At 42.0% G+C, this 22,002-nt stretch overlaps 1 protein-coding gene across 4 annotated transcripts in view; it reads right to left on the bottom strand.

The window, feature by feature from the left end:
• Positions 1 to 20,816, bottom strand: part of DAB2 (DAB adaptor protein 2) — a 43,095-nt gene extending 22,279 nt beyond the window's left edge. For 2 of the 4 annotated variants that reach the window (XM_015890461.3, XM_007441327.3), the window contains exon 1: positions 20,612 to 20,816. The gene's annotated coding sequence lies outside the window, so the exon portion shown is untranslated. Of the gene's footprint in view, positions 1 to 20,599 lie in introns of all 4 variants that reach the window. The other 2 variants (XM_007441328.3, XM_088152771.1) reach the window with 2 other exon arrangements.
• Positions 20,817 to 22,002: the final 1,186 nt, after the last annotated feature.

Raw genomic sequence — 22,002 nt, 5'->3', positions numbered from 1 at the left:
ATTCCAGCTCAGTCTGAAGCTTTGCTTCCTTTACTATATCAAGCAGCATCAGCAAAAGAGAAAACTTTCCATGCCCAGCTGATTTAAAAATCCTTATTGGGGACTCAAATGACATTGAAACCTTCTATCCTTAGGCACAGTTGGCCTTAGCTTCCATTACCAACCTTTCTCTTTGCAAACTAATCACATTCAATCTCAAATCACTTTAGTAAGAACTACTGTTCCTAAAATGTAAGTACGTGGCTTTCCGGTTGTGGATGAGAGTTCACAAATAGTATTTAAACTTGTTTCTGAGATAGACACCCATTAAAAGTTGCACTATTTCTTTTCTGCTTTGTCCCATGATAATATATAATACAAGTACGCTTTAGAAAAGTGCTTTGGGATAATAACAATTCCTAGAAGAACCTTCCTCAACCTTGTACCCTAGAGTAGTGTCAGAAGAATGGGAAAGCTTGTGTTACATTGTAACTAAAATGTTTTCAGAAAGGATATTCCCAAAACAAAGACATGTTTCCTACTGAAAGTAGATCAATACAGCCCTATTTGAAGCAATCCATAGTCCAACAGAACAGAACAAAGACTTTGCCCCTTGCCCACCTTTTTATCACTATAGTCTGTGCTGTAAGCCACCCAATTTATGGAAAAGTCAGCCAAAGGGATTATTTTCATTTACGCTTAAACTCTTTAAAGATAAGCAGAAATAAATTTTTTTTTTTTTTTTTGTTGCCTAAGTATTTTTATGATTTGCTATGCATGGGCATTTCAAAAATAATCCTATTAATAAATCTATCTGTAGGCTAGGTATTAGGTAAATCTTAAAACTGACTTTTTGGGGGGTGGTCTCTTTTGATTCAATGTTGACTTCTGGCAACTGCCTGGACTAGTCCCTGCAGTTTTTTTGGCAAGATCTTCTGATGTGGTTTGCCACTGACTTCTTCCTAGGACTGAAAGAGAAATGACTGGCCCAGGATCACCCAGCTGGCTTCATGCCTAAGACTAGACTAGAGTTCATGGTCTCTCAGTTTCCAGTCTGATGCCGTAACCACTACACCAATCTGGTTCTCTTAGCATGGACAACCAACCCATCAGTTTTTTTGTTTTTTGTTTTGGTAACCCTAAGATGAAAAAAACAAGTGAGCAAAAACTAGTTTCAAGTTCCCATTGTTCTCTGGCAGAACGCTTGAAACAAAATATGTTTTGTCCTGAACTTCAGACAAGCCCCCCGCCCAAAAAAACCCTCATGTGTTTTGTTTCAAATTCAGAATATTCAGAACAACCATTTCAAACACTGTTCATTTTGCATACCCATATTCTTCAGGAATGTAAGATTTGTAAGCACAGAGGACAAGAGGATGTTATTAACTATGCCTTTTCAAATAGGAAGCCTTAAAATGGAAATCTACGCTTTGCTGAAAATAATCAGAGAGCGTGGTGAACCTTTGCCTTACCAAGTTTCCTGCTTACACAGAACTCTATTACAGCTTTAAGTTATGAAACAGAGTTATCATTCCACTTTAAGCCTTCCAGATAAACATGGGCCTTCAGGATGGGCCATCTGTTCCCTCAATGCCTGCAGTTGCTTTGGGCAAACTCTCAACCTCTTATTCTCATTAAAACACGACCTCAACCCTTCCATGTCATCACTGCGCTCATCCCTATACTAGTACATCAATATCAACAGCCCGAGTTTTGGAAGGTTGTTTCGTATTTAGGTGTTTTTAACCTAATAACATATTTTGGATCAACAGCAGCCACAACAGAAAAAACAGCAGGAAAAAACCACATTATGCTTCTTATAGCCATCATTGCCTAGGGCTGTACAATGTTTCTCTTTTGGGGGGGGGAAACATCTGAAATCCTGCATGTGATTATATCCTGTATGCACTTTACTCTCCAGGCATGGTGAAAGATGAAACAACTTTAAAGGGAATGTTGTTAGTCGCATCAGAGCTGGTAATGAAGCCAACCAACTTTTGCTTGACACTTCATTCTGTAAGCAGATTCATAAAAGTACAGCAGTGTGATCTGGATTGAGTGCCTCAAAACACCATTTTGGCCCTATCTTAGCAGGTCAGTTGAGATGGTTCTCAGCAGTTTATGACTTTTTCTAGAAGCCAAAAGTGATAACATTACAGCTCAACTAATTCCTCATACAACACATAATTATCTTGTGAACCACCAAGAGTCTTTATGGATTGTGGTGGGATAAAAATGAATAAATAAAATAAAGATGTGGTGGGATTCATGACTGCAAATGTGATGACTACTAACTGGAGAATTGGATAATTCATAGAAGACAAGTCTATCAAAGGCAATTTGTCTTGAAGTCTCAGTATTAATGCTGGGAGAGCATCCTTCCAAGTACCAGGAGAATGTTCTCCATCTCCTGCTTGCTACCTCCAGAGACATCTGATTTGCCACTGTGAAGAAGCTGCATTAAGATGGGTCTTGGCCTAATATAGCAGAGCTGTTCTTATGTTCTGTGCCAAAGGACTCTTTCAATATACAATAAAAGCGATCAACAGGATCCCAACATTTAGATGGATTTGCATACTGTTATAACCACTCCATATTTTTTCAAGCAAATGTTTTATTTCCTAATGCTTTCTGGAAAAAATGTTATAGGTTATCATAAGTGATAGGCTAAGGTGGCACACAGGCGTCCACTAGGAGTTGGCCCCAACTTGATGGGACCTCTTTGATGGGGGGAAAAAGAAAACAGTATTGATTGCTGGTTCCATGTCCTACCTGGATAATTATGGATGTTCAGATGCAGGTTTTGAAACCAATTTTGCCAAGACCCTTAAAATGATTTTAAATAGTATATCCTCCACCCATACGTTTCCTCTATCATCACATTATTTGTCCCTGGTTGGATCTGAATTGCTTAAAGATATAATGCTGTTCTACATCTTTATATCCCTTCCAGCTGCTTCTTGGGTCACCTTAGGTTTATGATCATCCTTCTGTGTCTCTTGCCCTAGGTTAGAGGGGGGGAAAAAAGAGCTAAGAACCTATATGCCCTAAATCAGAGATAAACATCACTGGCTTACAGATTGTAAACTGCTGAAACTGTCAGCCCCACTAGCTAGACCAGCCCAGGAAATCAACTCCACAGGAAGGCTAAAACTAATTTTATTGAGATGGGCTATAATAACAGAATCTTGCAAGTCTGTGCTGAACCTCTGCTTCCTTCTTATACTTCGGTGAATTAGGGAGGTGTCCACCTGAGCCACTTCTGAATGTTATCTTCTTGTTCTGGACTTAAAAAATGTTTCAGCCCCTTTTGCCTCAGTAATGGTTCCTGCATATCTCTGTCAAGGTCATCTTCCTTACTCTCAACAGAAACATTGTGGTAGATACAATTACCAGCACTGATGGAAATAGGCAATGGACATACATAAAACAGTAATTACCCTATGATAAATGTGTGAAGACAGTGCAAATATTAGTAACACTTGTGTTTTCAGTAGTAATTCCTGGGCTCAGAAACCATGCATTTTGTATGAGACTGTGGAAGCCACTAACAAAGTACACCAGAAGAACAGAAGAACAAAATCCTGTTGTGGTTACAAAGGAGCCAAAAATGGTCCCATGTAGATGAACCAAAAAAAGCAGAGAAGCCTAATGGCTAATTGAACAATGTTGATGGGATTTTTGTTGTTTTTAAAAAAGAGGAGCCATGGGAATAATTCACAAAAACACCTAATGCAATAATGGGCATGTTATGCTAATGAGATCTGGGTGTCAGTTCATTTAGAGAACAGCCAGCTCTAGGAAGCTCCCAATATTTTAGGAGAAGGGCCACAGTGTGTGCTTTGCCTGAAGCAGGTCTCAGGTTGAATTCTGGTATCTCCAAGTAGAGCTGAAAAAGATTCCTGTTGGAACACTGGAAAACTTTCAGCCAGTACACAAAGCTGAAGAGCAGCCCAGCTGGTGTCTACCAAAGATTTTGGATAAACATTTCCATAACCTCAACCACTTGTTGTATTTGGTGGGTTCACCAGAGCTGTAGTTTGTAACATTTGGAAAGCACCATATCATTTACTCTGGGGTGGATGCTTTTGACCTACATGGACCAGTGGTATGTGTGGCACTATCCTATTAGAACACAAGACCAGTGGTGGATCAGGTCAAGGTCCATCAAATCTAGCATTCCATTTGCCTCTTTCAGATGCCTTTGGGAATCTTGTCAATATGACCTGAATGCCTAAACTAAAATGTTCTTTTAATGTGGGTGCTCGACTTGGCCATCACTGTATAGCCAGCTAACATAGCATATTCACCAAGGAAACATCACTCTTTCTTCCTTCAAAACTATTCATTAGAGCAACCTTCTTAAACTTAGTACCCTCCAAATGAGTTGGATTACAACTCCCCATCATGGCAGGTAAGTAGCTAGGGATAATGCAAGTTGCAGCTGAACAAACATAAAGAACAACAGATTGCTCCAGCACAATTGGATCTGAGGACGATGTCTGTTCTTGGGGGGACACAGCTTTGCAAGCAAGCTATTCTCTATGAAGAAGTGGTTGTTCTGGAAAGAGATCACTCTTGAAGCTTCTTATTACAGATACCTAAGAAATTCCGGGTCCATAATGCAATAGTCCTGGGACATTATGTTCAACCTTTCAAGCACATAAGGACAACTTTAAAGAATAAAAACATAGAAGTTACTGAATACCAACTAATCTAATGCCGAGAGGTGTACATGACTTTTCAAGGTCAACACACACTGTTGACCTTGCTTGACCACTGCCTTAGAAGTACTTCAACTTCTGTTTCAGGTCAGAATGTTTCAATCTCAAAACATTTTGCATACCTCAACTTACGTCCTTCAGATGTATTGGATTAGTTTCCAGAACTCCTAGCTAGCATGAGCACCAGCTTGGAAAAGTTACTATAGGATGACTTACAGAGCTCTCCAGATCTTTCCCAATCCTACAGAAGTGAGGGACTAGAACTGGGACCTTTTTCATGATTAGCATATGCTACTACAAATCTATGGGCATTACCAGAGGACAAAGGAATTTTGTCCAATTTAGTTTTCTTTTGCATCATCTACCATACTAAAAACAAAAAACAAAAATAAAAAATAAAAAAAATGAACAACAACCCAACCATAATTGTCCCTTGAAGAAAGCTTATATTGCTCTACCCAAATGCTATTATGTGAACTCTTGCTTCCTGGGAACTCTGACAGAAAAAACAGCAATGGAAAAGAACTTTTCACCCTCTGGGAGAAGGAAGAAGAGCCAAACATTTCAACACACCAGGTTGCTAGAGCAGGTCTTCTGGAAAAGCTTCGACTCATTGATTTTGATCCTGTTGTTTTTAACTATTAGGAGACCCTACCTTACCAATTCTGGAGACCCACTGGCTGCTGGGATATATCTGGCTTATCATGTCAAAAAGAGCTATGTTCTTTTTCTTCTCCCACTTTCCTCCATAACAAATTCAGAAAATGTTAAAAACTGAATTGTTTTAGGGAGACTTTTCTAAAGTTTCCTGATTCTATCTTATTTTCTTCTTGTTTTTTGTGTTTTGGCATTTTTAATGCGGTTCTGATGTAGTTATTGTTGTTATGATTTAGATTAGTTTTAATCTCACACTGGATGTTTTAATTTAATTTAATTTGTATGTACTGTAAACGGCCAAGAGCTGTTTGATTATGACAGGGTAGACATGTGATTCATCAATCAATCTTGGAGGCCCCCTTCCGGAAGACATAGGAACTGCACGGGCTTTTAAAGATGTGCTGATGATATCTAAAAACCAGCTTTGGATCAAAGTATTGAAAAATAACTCTGCTATCAACACCCCATCTATTCCCTATGTATTCCTATCACCTGTCAAATTTTGAAATTTTCCAAGCTTGATGTTGGGTTTTGCTAGAGAAATTTACTTCAATGCCTCCTGTCCTCAAAATAGAGTACCGTACTTCCTATTTAAATTACCCTGTTCCCCCCCCCTCCCTTTTCATCCAATGTGAAGAAGCAATGCTTTCAAGGAAAAAGAGAACTTGTCATGGTCAAATGTGTTGTTTTTGCACTTAGAGACTCTGTGGCCCACGTGATATGTGGGAATGTCTGACAAAACAGAAAATTACAAAACTCTTCACTGCACATTACAAAGCTTGTGTAAAGCCAAAGTGCCATGACATTTATAAATTGCAAGAAATAGTCAAAAACTGCTCACCAGTTATACACTGTACAATGGTACAATCATTTATGCCTGCCAGCCTTGACCTACTATGACGCGGATCACATAAATCTCCACCCAAGCCCTGTTCAGCTTTTGCCTTGCGTTGGCCCTGCCTTTCACTGCTTGACAGAACCCCAAGAAAGCGTAAGAGAAGGAGGGTGCAAGTTGGATGTGACTGAATAGCTGGGCCACTGTGTGACTGGCAAGTCAAGTTCTGTTTTCAGAGTTACGTGCATGCTACCCCAATAGGACCAGGTACAGAAATACAGCTTGTATTTTCAAAGTCTTTTTTGACCCTTGTAGGTGCAAATACAGGACTGCTTGCTGAAGTCTTCCCACGGCTGATCACGAGTAAGACCTGAATCACATTGCAAGTCTATGGCTCAGATACTGTTCAGCTAAGCCATAATGTAATTTGGCTGTGGCTTACTATGCTGCATGACCCCAGTCATTGTGGTTTTCTGTAAACCACAATTTATGTCTTGGTATAGGACTCATTCAATAAACCATAGATAAACAAGCTGAGACTTACCCTAATGTACGAACTTAGTCTCAAGTGGTTACATTTTTAAAATCTTGGTACCTCAATTCAAATTGAAAGATGGGATTACTATTTGAAAGAAATCCTTCACGGCTACCAGTGACCATCTCGGAAGCATTATAGGTAGTCCTCATTTAGCAACCACAATTGAGACCAGCAATTTGGTCATTAAGTAAAGTGGTTGCTAAGTGAAAATCCCATGACCATGATTGTGCTTACGATTTTACTTCAGTTTTCCTTTGCTTCTTGCTACTTCCTTCAACTGAACTTGGTTCTTTCTCTTTCAGGACATCTTTGTATGGGATAAATAAGCAAATGAATATAAGACCAGAGAGATGCTGCAAAGGTCGTAAATGTGAGGACTGGTCACTAAGTTGTTTTTTTAGCACCATCGTAACTTCAAACAGTCACTAAATGAGGCAGTTGCTAAGTGAGGACTATCTGTATTCACCTTTCAGTCAAGAAGAAAGTGGTGTCTTTTAAGCTGGCCTGTGCTGAAATCATAACTGATTTGGGGTGTAGAGTCCTGCCAGAAGGGCAACTATCTCACCATCAAGGCCTTTTTGTTTAATTTTTCTCTCTGGACCTGAACTGCCCTACTGATCACAGGAAGTGCAGGAATTTGCCCTATCTTCTCACTCTCATTTCATCTTCACAAGTTAGGGAGAGCTGATGAGAGTTGACAGGCAGCTACAGAAAGTAACTGCTGTAATAAGATCAGGGTATCATGAGAAGCATTGCTAACCATGCTAATTGTGTCAATGCCCAAGAATACCAGAGCTAGGCATTAACCCCAGGCTACAACACATGCAACATCTTAAAAGAACACTGTGCTATTAGTCTGCAATACACCAGCCAATAACCATTTCTTTAATTAGCTCAGAACTTCCTTATGCAAGTCTGCTGTTTATTTTCATCTTGGCTCTGCGTATTTACTACCATGAGGTCTATTAAAATGTAGCCAGGCAGCTAACAGTAAATGCCTTATTTTGATCTATCCATAGTCTAGCACAGTGTTTCTCAACTCAGCAACTTTAAGATGTGTATATTTCAACCCCCAGAATCCCCCAGCCAGCATTCTGGGAGTTGAAGTCCACACATCTGAAAGTTGCTGAGGTTGAGAAACACTGGTCTAGCAGGTACCCAACATTTATTTTTCACATGCACATATGTGGGAAGTCTCAGAATACTTATACTCTTCCTGTCTCTTGCTAAGAATTTACAAAGCACTTTAGATCGTAGAAGATAGGCTTTGCTTTTTTGGAATTTAAGAACGTATACAGCCTTTTGTGTTTTACATGATGTTTAAACATATAATGAATATAGCATTTGTGGGGGAAGAGATTGTTTCGAACATGGTCATTTCCCATTTTCTCCCTATGTGCTGGAAGGGGATTTCTTCCTGGATTGAAGTAGGAGATCTTTGGCCTAGAACCCCTTGTTTTAGGCACCCAGAGCAATGCAATGGCAGACTGTAAAGAAATGGCAGTTATTTTAATCTTTTAAGCCTTAATGTAAGATTCAGGTATTAAAATGCTCTTCTGAAGTCAGAGAGCTACCGTTAAGTTGCTGAACTGGGGAGATCCAGATTCTAGTCTGCTCTGAGACATGGAAGACTTTTGGCCATACTTTTATTTTAGCCCAGCCTACAGAGCTGCGGTTATGGGGAAAATCTGGAGGAGGGAGTACTATATATGTCACCTTGAAAAGGACGACAGACAGATAGACAGATCTTAATAAAGACTAACATTTAAAAGCAAGAATTGGAAAAAACCAATATTTTAACCCTGCTATTGGCATGCAGCTGTGTCAAGAGCTCCAAATACAATCTAAGAAAATTATGGCCACTCAAAAGCTATCTATGGTTCATACATCTAATCCCCATCTCTTAGGGCAATCAGTTAGTATAAGCTAATTCATGCATTACCAAAGCACAGAAAAGGAATGCTTTATTAAAGCAGATACAGATCTGCACATGCTAACTTCTACTCATAGATACAGATACAGGCAAATTTAGAAGTTGGTGTAAAAGAAAAATCTCACCATAATTAGGAAAACCATGCCTACTCTATCTATTGCAGCTAACCACAGATGTGCCACCTCAAGATTTTGACTCCTTCCAATAGTTCCTTATCTTTAAATCACTTGAAACCAAACAGTTCAAAGGTATACCCAACACACTGTTAAAATCTGGTTGTCTATTTTATAATCTGATGATTGTACTATTCAACACATCATGAGAACCCAGGCAGAATTAATTCAGTAACCAAGGTAAGCCCTGTTTAACAAATTCAGCCAACGAGACACTTGTTCTCTTCAGTGTAGGACACATGGCTATCTTGCACATGCTACAACTTTAAAGGAGGTATAATTTTGGAAGTTTCTCTTTGTGTCAGCCTTTATGCCAGGCTCAACAATAAATCCAAATTTTCCAGACACAAACTCCATATTCAGAGCCTTGCTTAGAGCAGAAGCTCAGAGTAATAACATGCTTAGGTTAGATGCTGATTAAAAACAAGATAGAAATCATATATATGAAAAAGACCTGTCTCCTGAAGAACACAGAATGCAAGCCCTATGCACATGTTTACTCCAGAGTTTAAATCCTAGGCTTTTTAAATCAATGGAAATTTGGCCATTGTTTCCCATACTCAAGATCAAGCAGATGGCCCTCAACCTTTACATAATGGCTCTATCAAAGTGGAGAACTGCTGGTTCCCACCTATAAGTTTCAGCCCTTACATTTTGCTATTCAAGGGTTTCAGTTCATGAGTTGCAATTAGAGTAAACTTGTCTTTTATATTAATATGCATCTTCTTCCCCGGAGAAAAGACAACTCCTTTACTTGGCCTTTTATTACCTAGAAATAGCCAGGAAGAAATACATTTGCTTAGGAAGAAACAGTTTTTCCTCCTTTGCTCAGCCATGCACATAAATGAGTCTTATAACTGAGTGCATTCCACTGGAATAGAATTAGTAATAGAGTACTGGGAATTTATGCCAAGAATTTGCTAGACCAGTATATCTATTGTATTCATACCACAAGTATGGTGATATCCTTGAGTCAAGGGTAAGTCAAGAAGAGGATAATTCATGAATTGTTACATACTTCAAAGGGGAAGGGGAAGTTGTGAAATTAATGAACTACAGCACCCCATCACAAAAGCTAAGGCACATTTGCTTATACAGCACATTTTAGTACACAGCTCTTCAGTCATCAGCAAAAGTATTTCCTTTGAAGAATGGAATTATATTTCTTTCCTATCAATGGATCATAAACAAATCTGAGTGTATGAGCATTAAGCATGCTCTTGGGGGATGATGTTTTCATTAAAGCCCACCAGTTTCTCGAACATCAAGTCCAATATTAATTTTACATTCCAATATTTCTAGTGTTCAAAACAGCACATTCACTAATTATGATCATTGCCATGACATCAATACTTTAAATCACTATTCTCCACATATTTCAGAGACACAGGGAAAATGAGGTTGAAAAGATTTGTCTATTTAAAAGTTTAACAAGCAGAACCAGGATTCAAACCAAACTCTCTTGAACTCCTAACTTCACTCTTGGTTGATATTGTATGCTGTTTTTAATTGTTCTTTATTAAATTTTGGAAAATTCCTTTGGAAGAGATTCATTTCTAAGACATAGCATGTAAAAATAAGATATATCAAATCATACAATAATTTTCAGTCTGGGTTCAGAGTGCGTTAAAGTATGGAGACAGCATCGGTCATGCTTGTGGATGTCCTCTGGAAGGCTTGGGACAGAGGTGGTGTGACCATCCTGGCCCTCCTGGATTTCTCAGCAGTTTTTGAGTCCATTGACTATGGTATCCTGCTTTGCAGTGGTTCCCCCTTTCTCCAAAGCTGGTTCCAGTGGGTGTTGGTAGGTGGGAGCCTAGGTCTCTCAGGGCTTGGGTCTCTCATCGCTCCTTTTTAACATCTACATGAAGAGGGGTGTGGTATCATCAGTATGCTGGTGATATCCGGCATATATCTTTACCCATGGCTGGGCAGGTGATGCCATGTTGCTGCTGACCCAGTGACTGGAGGCTGTGAGGGTATGAATGGGGAGGAACCAGCTCCCACTCAATCTCAGCAATACAGAATGGCTCTGGGTTTTTGGCTCCCCTAGGTCTAGTGATGTGTTATCTTTGATTCTCAGTAGCGTAGTGCTTCCCCAGATAGAGTTGGTGTGCAATCTGGAGATCCTCCTGGACTGGCAGATCTTGCTCAAGGAGAAGATGGCAGCCATGGCTAAGGGGGCCTTTGCACAGATACATCTTGTGTGCCAACTGCACCCATTACTAGACTGGGGGGGGGGGCTTGCTCAGTCACTCATGTCTTGGTCATGTCCTGGCTGGACTATTACAATGCGCTCTACATGGGGCTGCCTTCAAACAACAGCCAGAAGTTACAGCTGGTCTAGAATGCAGTATCTTGTGCAGTGCTGAATGCTCCTTGGTTTGCCCATGTTACACTGCTGCTGCACGAGCTGCACAGGCTCCCAGTTTCTTTCTGGGTGCAATTCAAGGTGCTTATTATTACCTTTAAAGCCCTACATCACATGCAGCCAGGTTATTTTCAGGACTGCCTCTTCTTGAGGATATCTGCTGGCCCAACCAGATTGGGCCTGCTCTAGGTCCCTTCCCTTAAATGCTGCCATCCAGTGGGACCTACCAGTCTCTGCCCTGTGGAAAACCCTTCTCTCAGGATCTGGCAGGCCCCCACCCCTTTAGACTTCCAGGAAGCTGTAAAGGGTTGGCTTTTCCCCAGGTGCCGGGATAGAGTGAGGTTGGAACCTGAGGATTGTACGATCTGATGGATTGGTGATTATAGGTCAGTTGCCTGGTTTTCTAGTTTTATTATTGTTGTGAGCTGGCTGGAGTTATATTCTACAAGATAGGCGGCCGTATACGTCTTTTAAATAAATAAATAATCTTGTACCCGGGCTTTACTACTTCATACTAGATGGAGGAATTGTAAAGGAATCTTCTACTGTATAGATAATTAACAAGTCTGCAAAGAAACAGTCCAGATACAACTTTATAATTTAAACAGCTGTCCATGGAAATAGTCTCTAATAAGCTTGGATGTCACTGGCAGCTGACAGTTCATATTTGGCAAGATCAGGGTGGTAGACTCTCCTGTACCCCACCCCACCCGTTTAGGGCATAGGCATTATTCTTCCACTGCAACTACATATTTGCCAGTTCACTAATTCTAGCTACCAAAAGGCTTAATTATAAGAGTCTGTATAGGTAAGTATGCATCAAAGCACAAATCCTTTTGCTTCAGGAAAAATCTCTGTTATGACATTGCATTCCTACAGTGGGGCAAAAAAGTATTTAGTCAGCCACCAATTGTGCAAGTTCTCCCACTTAAAAAGATGAGAGAGACCTGTAATTTTCATCATAGGTATACCTCAACTATGAGACACAAAATGGGGGGAAAAATCCAGAAAATCACATTGTCTGATTTTTAAAGAATTTATTTGCAAATCATGGTGGAAAATAAGTATTTGGTCAATATCAAAAGTCCATCTCAATACTTTGTTATATATCCTTTGTTGGCAATGACAGAGGTCAAACGTTTTCTGTAAGTCTTCACAAGGTTTTCACACACTGTTGCTGGTATTTTGGCCCATTCCTCCATGCAGATCTCCTCTAGAGCAGTGATGTTTTGGGGCTGTCGCTGGGCAACACGGACTTTCAACTCCCTCCAAAGGTTTTCCATGGGGTTGAGATCTGGAGCCTGGCTAGGCCACTCCAGGACCTTGAAATGCTTCTTACGAAGCCACTCCTTCGTTGCCCAGGCGGTGTGTTTGGGATCATTGTCATGCTGAAAGACCCAGCCACGTTTCATCTTCAATGCCCTTGCTGATGGAAGGAGGTGTTCACTCAAAATCTCACGATACATGGCCCCATTCGTTCTTTCCTTTACATGGATCAGTCGTCCTGGTCCCTTTGCAGAAAAACAGCCCCAAAGCATGATGTTTCCACCCCCATGCTTCACAGTAGGTATGGTGTTCTTTGGATGCAACTCAGCATTCTCTCTCCTCCAAACACAACGAGTTGAGTTTAGACCAAAATGTTCTACTTTGGTTTCATCTGACCATATGACATTCTCCCAATCCCCTTCTGGATCATCCAAATGCTCTCTAGCAAACTTCAGACAGGCCCGGACATGTACTGGCTTAAGCAGGGGGACACGTCTGGCACTGCAGGATTTGAGTCCCTGGCGGCGTAGTGTGTTACTGATGGTAGCCTTTGTTACTTTGGTCCCAGCTCTCTGCAGGTCATTCACTAGGTCCCCCCGTGTGGTTCTGGGATTTTTGCTCACCGTACTTGTGATCATTTTGACCCCACAGGGTGAGATCTTGCATGGAGCCCCAGATCAAGGGAGATTATCAGTGGTCTTGTATATCTTCCATTTTCTAATTCTTGCTCCCACAGTTGATTTCTTCACACCAAGCTGCTTGCCTATTGCAGATTCAGTCTACCCAGCCTGGTGCAGGTCTACAATTTTGTTTCTGGGGTCCTTCAACAGCTCTTTGGTCTTGGCCTTAGTGGAGTTTGGAGTGTGACTGTTTGAGGTTGTGGACAGGTGTCTTTTATACTGATAACAAGGTCAAACAGGTGCCATTACTTCAGGTAACAAGTGGAGGACAGAGGAGCCTCTTAAAGAAGTCGTTACAGGTCTGTGAGAGCCAGACATCTTGCTTGTTTGTAGGTGACCAAATACTTATTTTCCACCATGATTTGCAAATAAATTCTTTAAAAATCAGACAATATGATTTTCTGGATTTTTTTTCTAATTTTGTCTCTCATAGTTGAGGTATACCTATGATGGAAATTACAGGCCTCTCTCATCTTTTTAAGTGGGAGAACTTGCACAATTGGTGGCTGACTAAATACTTTTTTGCCCCAGTGTAACAGAAAATATTTACAGCTTACTTCTCAAGATTGTACAACTGGGGCCTCCTTTCTTCATCCTGAAAAGGTGACGTTTCTTCTTTGCTTTTTTATAACATCCAAGACAGATCAATACAATTTTTCTGATCCTAAGTATTCTTGAATGATTACAAGAATAATCCACTGCTACAGGTTCCTGAAATGTTAACATATTCAAACTTTTGTCAAGTTTTGTCAAACTTTGGACAAATCTTCCCAGCAGTTTCTGACAGAGACAAAGACCTAACACACCCTCAAATTATATGGTATTTGTCATCATGACACATAATGCTGGCTGTCCCACTATATCTGGAGGACACCTGGAAAAGCTAGTCCATGGCATCCTGACACATAATTTGGGATCCCTTCCCTTTAGAGATGCCAGCACCAAGCAAGGACCCCCACTTCTATAGACTCTGTTATGCCAACTAGTGGAGGAAAGCAGCATAAGGAACATGCAGTAAGGCCTTAAGAATAATATGCACTGGTGGTTTCCAGGCTGGGAAACAACATGAAGTTTAGCAGCAAGCATGATCTTTGTTAGTCTACACGGCAAGCATGGCTATGCATTTCTAACTAGGCTGATTGCAATGATGCCAAAAAATTATTGGTTCCACCTGTGAATCAGTCTAATGATGCAAGGTTTCTCTTGGCCAGTACATGGATCTCAGAATTAAGGCAACTTGCTCTGTCAAGTATACAGCAATTGATGGATGATGTTCTTTATCACTAATTTACAATCCTCTGTTGATGGTTCCAGCAGTCACAGGTGAAAGTTAATTATACACTCTGTTGTGTTAAGGTTGATTTTTATCTCCTCTTCTTTGTTTTATGTTACTGGAACCAAGCAAGGGAGTGAAACTATATTCAATTTGCTTTTTTCTCATAGGTATGCAATTAACAACCACAAGGCCAAAATGTTGGGCAAGATCCCAAATTCAAGTTCCTCCTTGGCCACGGATGCTCACTTGGTGACTCTGGACCAGCTCCCAGCCCAACCTACCACACAGAGTTGTTGTGGGGAGGATGAAGTGCTAGGTACACTCCCCCAAGCTGCTGGAGGAAAAGCAGGATATGCACTAGATTGCCACACAACCTGTATCCTCCACTATAGATGCAGAACATCTGAGATATATAAACTGATAAATCATGGTATATTACATCTCCAAAGGATAGGGTGCTTGCTATTGCCTTAAGACAGTAACCTATATTGTAATCTCTACCTTACTGATCAATTTCTGCTGGGTTGGAAGTTCAGAGTATAAGTGAAAATTTAGTGGCAATACAATGTCCTTAGATGATTTTACTAGGAATTGAATTTAGAAGTCAAGTATCATCAGTGTGTGGATGACACCCAACTGTACATCTCAACCCAGAGCTGCACAGGTGAAGCAGACCATGTAGTAACCTGAACAGACTCCGGATGTAGTCTGGATAGGAAGGAGCTGATTTCAGCTCAATCCTGACAAAAGAGAGCAGCTGTGGCTGTTTGGGCCCCCTGGGTTAGGGACATTTTCATCATTGGTCTTGAAGGGGGTTGCACTTCCCCATTCAAGACTAGTGCACAACTTGGGTGGTCCTCTTGGACTTGTAGCCACTGCTGGATGAGTAGGTAGCAACTGTGGCCAGGAAGGCCTTTGCACAGGTTCATCAACTGTGTGCCAGTTTCACTCTTTCCTCAACCAGAAACTCACTCACATGCTGGTCACTTCAGAACTGGACTACTGCAATGCACTCTACATAGAGCTGCACTTGAAGACCATCCAGAAGCTACAGCTGTTCCAAAATTCAGTGATGGAAACAGTAATGGGCCCATCTCATTATGCCTGTGTATCATTGCTGCTATGCAAGCTGCATTGGCTGCCAATCGGCTTCTGGGTGCAAATTCAAGGTGCTGGTCATCACCTATAAAGCCCTTTGTGGCATAGGGCCTTGTTATCTGCAGGATTTCTGTCTCCAATCATTTCTGCCCACCTAGTACATTCAGGCAGAGGCACTGCAGGTCCCCTCAATTAAATGCTACCATCTTGTGGAACTGAGAAAGTGCTCCTGTCCTCTAGAACAGCATCCTCCCCAGAGCACCCACTCTCCTGAGGTTCCAGAATTCCCTTAAGATCTGGCTGTATGCCCAGGCCTGGGGCTAGGGTGCCTGATTATTATGGCTGTTTTTTGTCCAGGCTGTCATATTTTGCTTCTATGCTTTTAACTGTTTTAATTGTATATTTTGATATGTTGCACGCTGCACAGAGTCTTTTGGATTGGACAGCCATAATAAATTTAATAATTTCCTCTGAATTTCAGGTTCTATTAATACTTAGACACAAGAGAAATTATGTTCACCTATCTAGGCAATCCAATGACTTTCTAAAAATCATGATTTTAAGCCAAAATGCTTTGATTCATACACCTTTGAGCCCTAATATGGTTTTCATTTATTTAAGTTATTTAAAGAATTTATACAGCCTCCAGACTCAAATGCTGTGACTCCGGTTGGTGCACAATAAAACAAAAAAGAGAAAACAAACTAATCCCAGTTAAAATCCAGAGGAAAAAGCCAAGTTTTTAAATGTCTTTCTGAAAGCCAATAGGGTCAACTGTATGCCAGGGGTGGGATCATTCCAGACAGCAATCCCATCAGATGGCATTGTTTCAAAGAAGGGACCCAAAGCATGCCAACTGTATTAGTGTGTGTAGGATGGAAAGATATAGTGCAGAGAGGCAGTCCCATAAACAACCTGGCACTGTGCCATGTAGGGCTTCATAGGTAATAACCAGCCCCTTGAATTGCACCCAGACGACTGAACTGTAGGGAGCTGATGCACCTTGCAAAGTAGTGATGTTACATGGGTGTATGAGGTGCATCCATTACTACCCCCACCACTCCATTCTGGACTGTTGGAGTTTTGGGGCACCCTTAAAGGGCAGCCCCACATAGACCCCATTGCAGTAGTCCAGTCAGGAGCAGGGCCTCCCAATCCAGGAATGGAAGCAACTGATGCACAAAGTTGTACAATGACACTCCTGGTCACAGCTGTCACCTGCTCTTTGAGCAGGAACTGTGAGTCTAGGAGGATGACCAAACTGTACATTATTTCTGAGCAGGGGAATACTACCCTGAGCAGAACCAAGAATGGACAACTCAGCCTTGGTAAGGTTGACTCAAAACTTCTTCTTCCCCAACCAAACCCCTATAATCTCCAGACACTAGGCCAGAACTTTGACAGTCTCACCTGTTCGGCTGGGGCAGAGATATACAACTAAACATTATCAGTGTACTGATAATACTGTGCATCATGTTGATGAATGACCTTCCCCAGCAGTTTCATGTACATGTTTAAAAGTGGGGAGAGGGTACCATCCTGATGCACCCTGCAAAGGAGAGGTCTAGGGCTGGACCACTCCCTCCCCCAACACCAACCAGAACTGGCCCTGGAGGAAAACCATCACAACACGGGGCCTTCCAACTCCCTGAGCTGATCCAAAAGGATATTATGGTTAAAGGTATTGAAGAACATTGAACTCCAGGACAGATACATTAAAGTCATTGACTTGTGTGGTTAACACAATGTATAAGGCAAACTCAAGAGTAAACAATCTGTACTTCCAAATTATTTAGGGGATTCTAAATTAGAGAATTTAGTCCCCATAAGCTCTAGGCAGTACAACCAAGACATAGGATTGTAGAAATTATAGCCAAACAGTTTGACTAGAAGGCACTTGAGGGATAGGTAACTCAATCTGCCTTCTTCACTATCCTCCCAGCAAAGCCCTCATGTCTTGTCAACATTAGTGAAAAACTGTATTAGGCTGGAAATTAGTCATATCCTCATCGCAACTGCCATCCAATTTCCAGGAGAAGCAACTCTTCAGAAAAAATATGTCCAATGTACTACAATTCAGAGGTTCCTCAGAATTTATTACAAGAATTTTCATCCAAAGAAACCCAAGGGGTTGAGGAAGTCACCCTTAGCATGTCATGTTAGAACAAGGGTGAAGACATTCAAGCAACATTCCTGCATGATCCCAGTTTGATGCCAATTGCCCTACTTAGTCACTTTCACCAGGAAATTAGTTCTACACACCAAATGGCTGGTATAATTTGAGATTGGCACTAGCCATGCATCCCATCGCTTCAAGAAATTCCCATGGATTTACATGCATACAGACTTTCAAGTTATCGATAATCAACCTTCCCCAAACCTGGCACCCTCAAGAAGCTGTGGTCTCATATCTGGAGGGTATCATGTTGGGGAAGACTATATTATGAGAAACCTTGCTGAAACCAGCTTTCTGATAATCCCTTCTGCTGGCTGTATCTCAGCTGTACAAAGCAGGCTAAGCTGGTTATCCTCTATCGATCTGTTTGCTGCTACAGCCCCTTGCTGGAACCAAAAAGATGACTCAACATTTACATGACTGAAAGAATGCAGCAAGTCCTTAAGATCTTGCACAGCCATCACGAGGGGCTAGTTGATTAAAGAGACTACTATACCACTGTCTTCAAGTTTCCTCAAAAATAACTAATAAAACTGTACCACCACATTTCACATCTGCATCGTATTCCTTGATCCTACATTACTCCCAAATTCAGTAGTCTGATTAAGACCTTTTTAACCAGAGTTAAACATTACATCTGCACACATACAGCTATTCTTCTGCTTACAAAGCAGTTTCTAGATCTTTCTGGACATGTAGCCCAAGAGAAAATTCCATCTCTTGTATCAGAGGTCACCAAAGCATTGTTGATAATTATTTTCCTTGACACGTAGCAGCCGACTCTACACATCAAACAGGCTGAGTGAACAGCAAGCATTTTAGCTAATCAAGGTTACACAGAACAGCAGGACACCTACCATGTGGCCATCTACTTTAGATTTTATTTCATCAACAGAAGCCACAACTCAGCTTGACTCCTACATCCTTCACTCTTTACTACACCTGTAAGGAAAGAGTCAGCTGTCCCTCATTTTTGCTTCAATACAGCCAAAAACCCATTATTTGACTGGGCAATTATTTAGCTCCCTTTTCTAGCTTCAACTAAGCTTTTGCAGGATGTCTACATACAGCTGGAGACAATTTTCCTCTCAAGACAACAGCAGCTTTCCCTGCAGCCAGCATCAACACACATTAGGGTATACGCTACAGTTGCCATGTTAGAGGCTTCATAAATCTATCAAAGCCAGCAAGGATATGTTTTTTTTTCCTGGTATGAAGGTAACTTGGTGTGAACCCAGCTCTGGAAGGCAAACCCCCTTTCTCTGTGAGCAAGAATGGGTCTGCTGTTCACAATTAATCCTGTAATCCCCAGATAAATAATCCTTGTTTCCACCTTCACTGGGGAACAAGACATCTTCCTGAAACCATACACCAGTGTTTCTCAATCTTGGCAGCTTGAAGATGTGTGGACTTCAACTCCCAGAATTCCCTAGCCAGCAGGGGAATTCTGGGAATTGAAGTTCACACATCTTCAAGCTGCCAAGGTTGAGAAACACTGCATAGACTATGTATTATTTCACATAGCTTTGTCAGAGAGTTGTTTTTTAAACACCAAAGACAGTTGTTTCCAGATACAGACACTAAATCTGCATTTTATCCCATAAGAAACATTTGTCCTTCCTCATGTAGCATAGAGGGGACTGGGGGTATGCAGGTTTGAAAGGAACAGGATCCTACAAGCCCTTCAGGGGCTCCTCACATTAACAGCACCGTATCTCCAAAAGCCGAGCCAGACACTCCTAAGATCATCCCCACGTAACTGGTTCACTCATGCCCTAAAGCTCTGTTCAGCCACTGCTGTGGGAAGAGCCATATTATTGCACCTTGGGCTGCTTGGGGAAGTTCCTATTTGTTTTCACTTGGGCAAGGAAGGGGCTGCAGGAATAATGTTACACCTGGGAGGAAGTTCTGCTCCAGGCAAAGCCATTATGTTTAGAACATTGTCCAGAGGCTCTGAAAGTACCAGGGCTTAATTTAACATTTTTAGAGTGAGTTTACCTCAGCCGATAACAGCTACAACTAGGGCCAACCAGAGGAAGCATCGTCCATTTTTCCCTCTCCAGTTTCGAGGAATTTGCAGTGGCACCTTCTGAGATTTTATTGCAATCTTTATTTAATGGCTCTTCCAAGTTTCCTTTCCCTTTTCAGCAACTGCAAGCATGTGCCTGGTTTTTAGGTTGTGCCAATACTTATTTTCTGAAGTCAACCCCCCTTGGAAATCCTGGCCTCTTAGGGTGGTATTTTCCATCCAGCCTTCGCTAAAAGGGGTTATCTCCAAGCCAAGTTTCCTATACAAAACACCATATTTACAGCTCGCTCTGTCTCTCTGCGCTTCCATTCATTCTGTTACTTCCCTTTTTCCTACCGTCGCCTTCCAAGGTTGGCAACATTTCTGGATTCCTCGAACAACTCTTCAAGCACTCTCCCACCCCATTTTTTTATTTTTTGGTAACGGATAATTCTTCTAAAAGCGTTTACAAAAAAATAATAAAGGGAAAAGAAATCTGTCTCCACAGAGGTTTTATAGCCCGCCTAATCCACGCGCGACCGCTCGGCCCTCCGCAAGCCAGCTCGGATGGAGAGCAGAAGAGATTCCCTTCTGATTTCGCAAGCCACTCGAGCAAAGCAGCCGCTTTCAGCAAGGCGACCGGCCGGGCGGAATAGATCCGGCGAGATTCCCTTTGGGTCCGGGGGAGGAAAGAGAGCCGCCTCCACCCCAGCGAGCGCCACGGAAGACGCCGCGACCGGGTCTGCTTCATATCTTGAGCGGTCTCTGTCTCTCTGTCCGTCTCCTTCCTTCCCAACCCAGCTTGGCGCTTCCAAGCCCGCAACCCAGCACCGCGGCCCCCTTGCAGCTTCGCCCTCGAGGCTCCCAAAGACGCGCCGTACTTACTTGCCAACTTACCCGGCTTATTCCCGACCCGCTGGGCGCATGAGGCTTCCACTGGAGCCGGCGAAGGCGCAGCCCCGGCGACTCCGCTTAAATAGACGCAGCCGCACTCCAGCCTTCTGTTTAGTTAGCCACTCACAGCGAGAGAGATGGTTTTAATCAGATGCTGGCAGCTGAGGGCTACCCAGGAATGCGCTGCGATGTTTGCGCTGCCTGCCTCGGCTTCGGGCGACTCCCCCTTACCGTGTCTTGCGCTGCCAATCTTAACTCCTTCCGCGCCGAGAAGGAGGGAGGAATAGCGGCGGCAGCAGGCCGTCGTAGCTTCCCTTACGCTCAGGAGCTGGGTTCGCACGACGCGCGAAGCCCTCCTGAGGCAATCATTCGAGTCGGCGCACCCCTTGAACATCCACGCTGGCAGGGTTCGCCAGGCACGCAGCCTGCGTTCAGACAACACGCTCGATCGCGGCTGGTAGACCTTCGCTAACTAACTAAAATAGTCCCGTGATTGATTTCCTCTCCTTACTAGCTTTGCATAATACCTTGACCCATAAACTAGCCATAAGCCCCCTAGGCTGGGTTTGCACAGTGGGCTAGGTTGCCCTCTTCACATTCAAAAGCAAATGGAAGGTTAACACAAGGTTAATGCTAACCAAGTTTACGATGTTGTGTGAATGCAACTCTTGCTCTTTAACTGATTTGGTGTGCCAGCAAATAAATGAACCAACCACATTCCAGCCAAGCATGTTCTGAGTTAATTGCTTGTTCTAATTACTTGTGCAGGTATTCCCCAGTTTAAGAACAAGTTCCATTCCCAAGCTCTGTCCTTAAGTCGAATTTGTATGTAAGCCAGAACAGTATTATTGTATAATACTATATAAGTAGTAATTTATTTATTTTTCAAATTTATACATGCCGCCCATCTCACTGTATAAGTATTGTGTAATGAACCTGAACCATTGTGTATTTAACTCGAATTTCTATTGTGGATTTAACTTGAATAACTACAATAGGGTTCTTAACTATGGGTTGTCTGTAACTCAGGCGTTCTTAACAGGGGGACTAACTGTATTTGGGAACTGAGGCAATTGATTTGAGTCGACAATGGTGTGTTGGCTGAGGTTAGCCACATACTAGCCAACCATGTTTCACCCTCCAAAGCTGGAGAGCCCAGCCAGAGACTGAAGAAGACAAGCGAGTGACAGGATTCACAGAGGCTCAAAGGTAGTTGGGGAATTTGTGGCAGGGCATACCGTGCAACCAACCAGTCTAACTGTTTTATGCTTCAATGGGTAATGTGAATCCAGCCAATTGAGTAAATTCTGAGTAAGTAAATTGTGGGTTAGAGTAGTGCAGGAAGGTAGGGGAATGCTTTATTTTTATATCTGAAAGCAATGAATGGAACAGAT

This window comes from Python bivittatus, unplaced genomic scaffold, assembly GCF_059951505.1.
Source record: "Python bivittatus isolate LINGU-HERP-01145 unplaced genomic scaffold, Pbiv_v1 ctg000570_np1212, whole genome shotgun sequence".
NCBI lineage: Eukaryota > Metazoa > Chordata > Lepidosauria > Squamata > Pythonidae > Python > Python bivittatus.
This window is presented reverse-complemented; position numbering and strand designations above follow the sequence as displayed.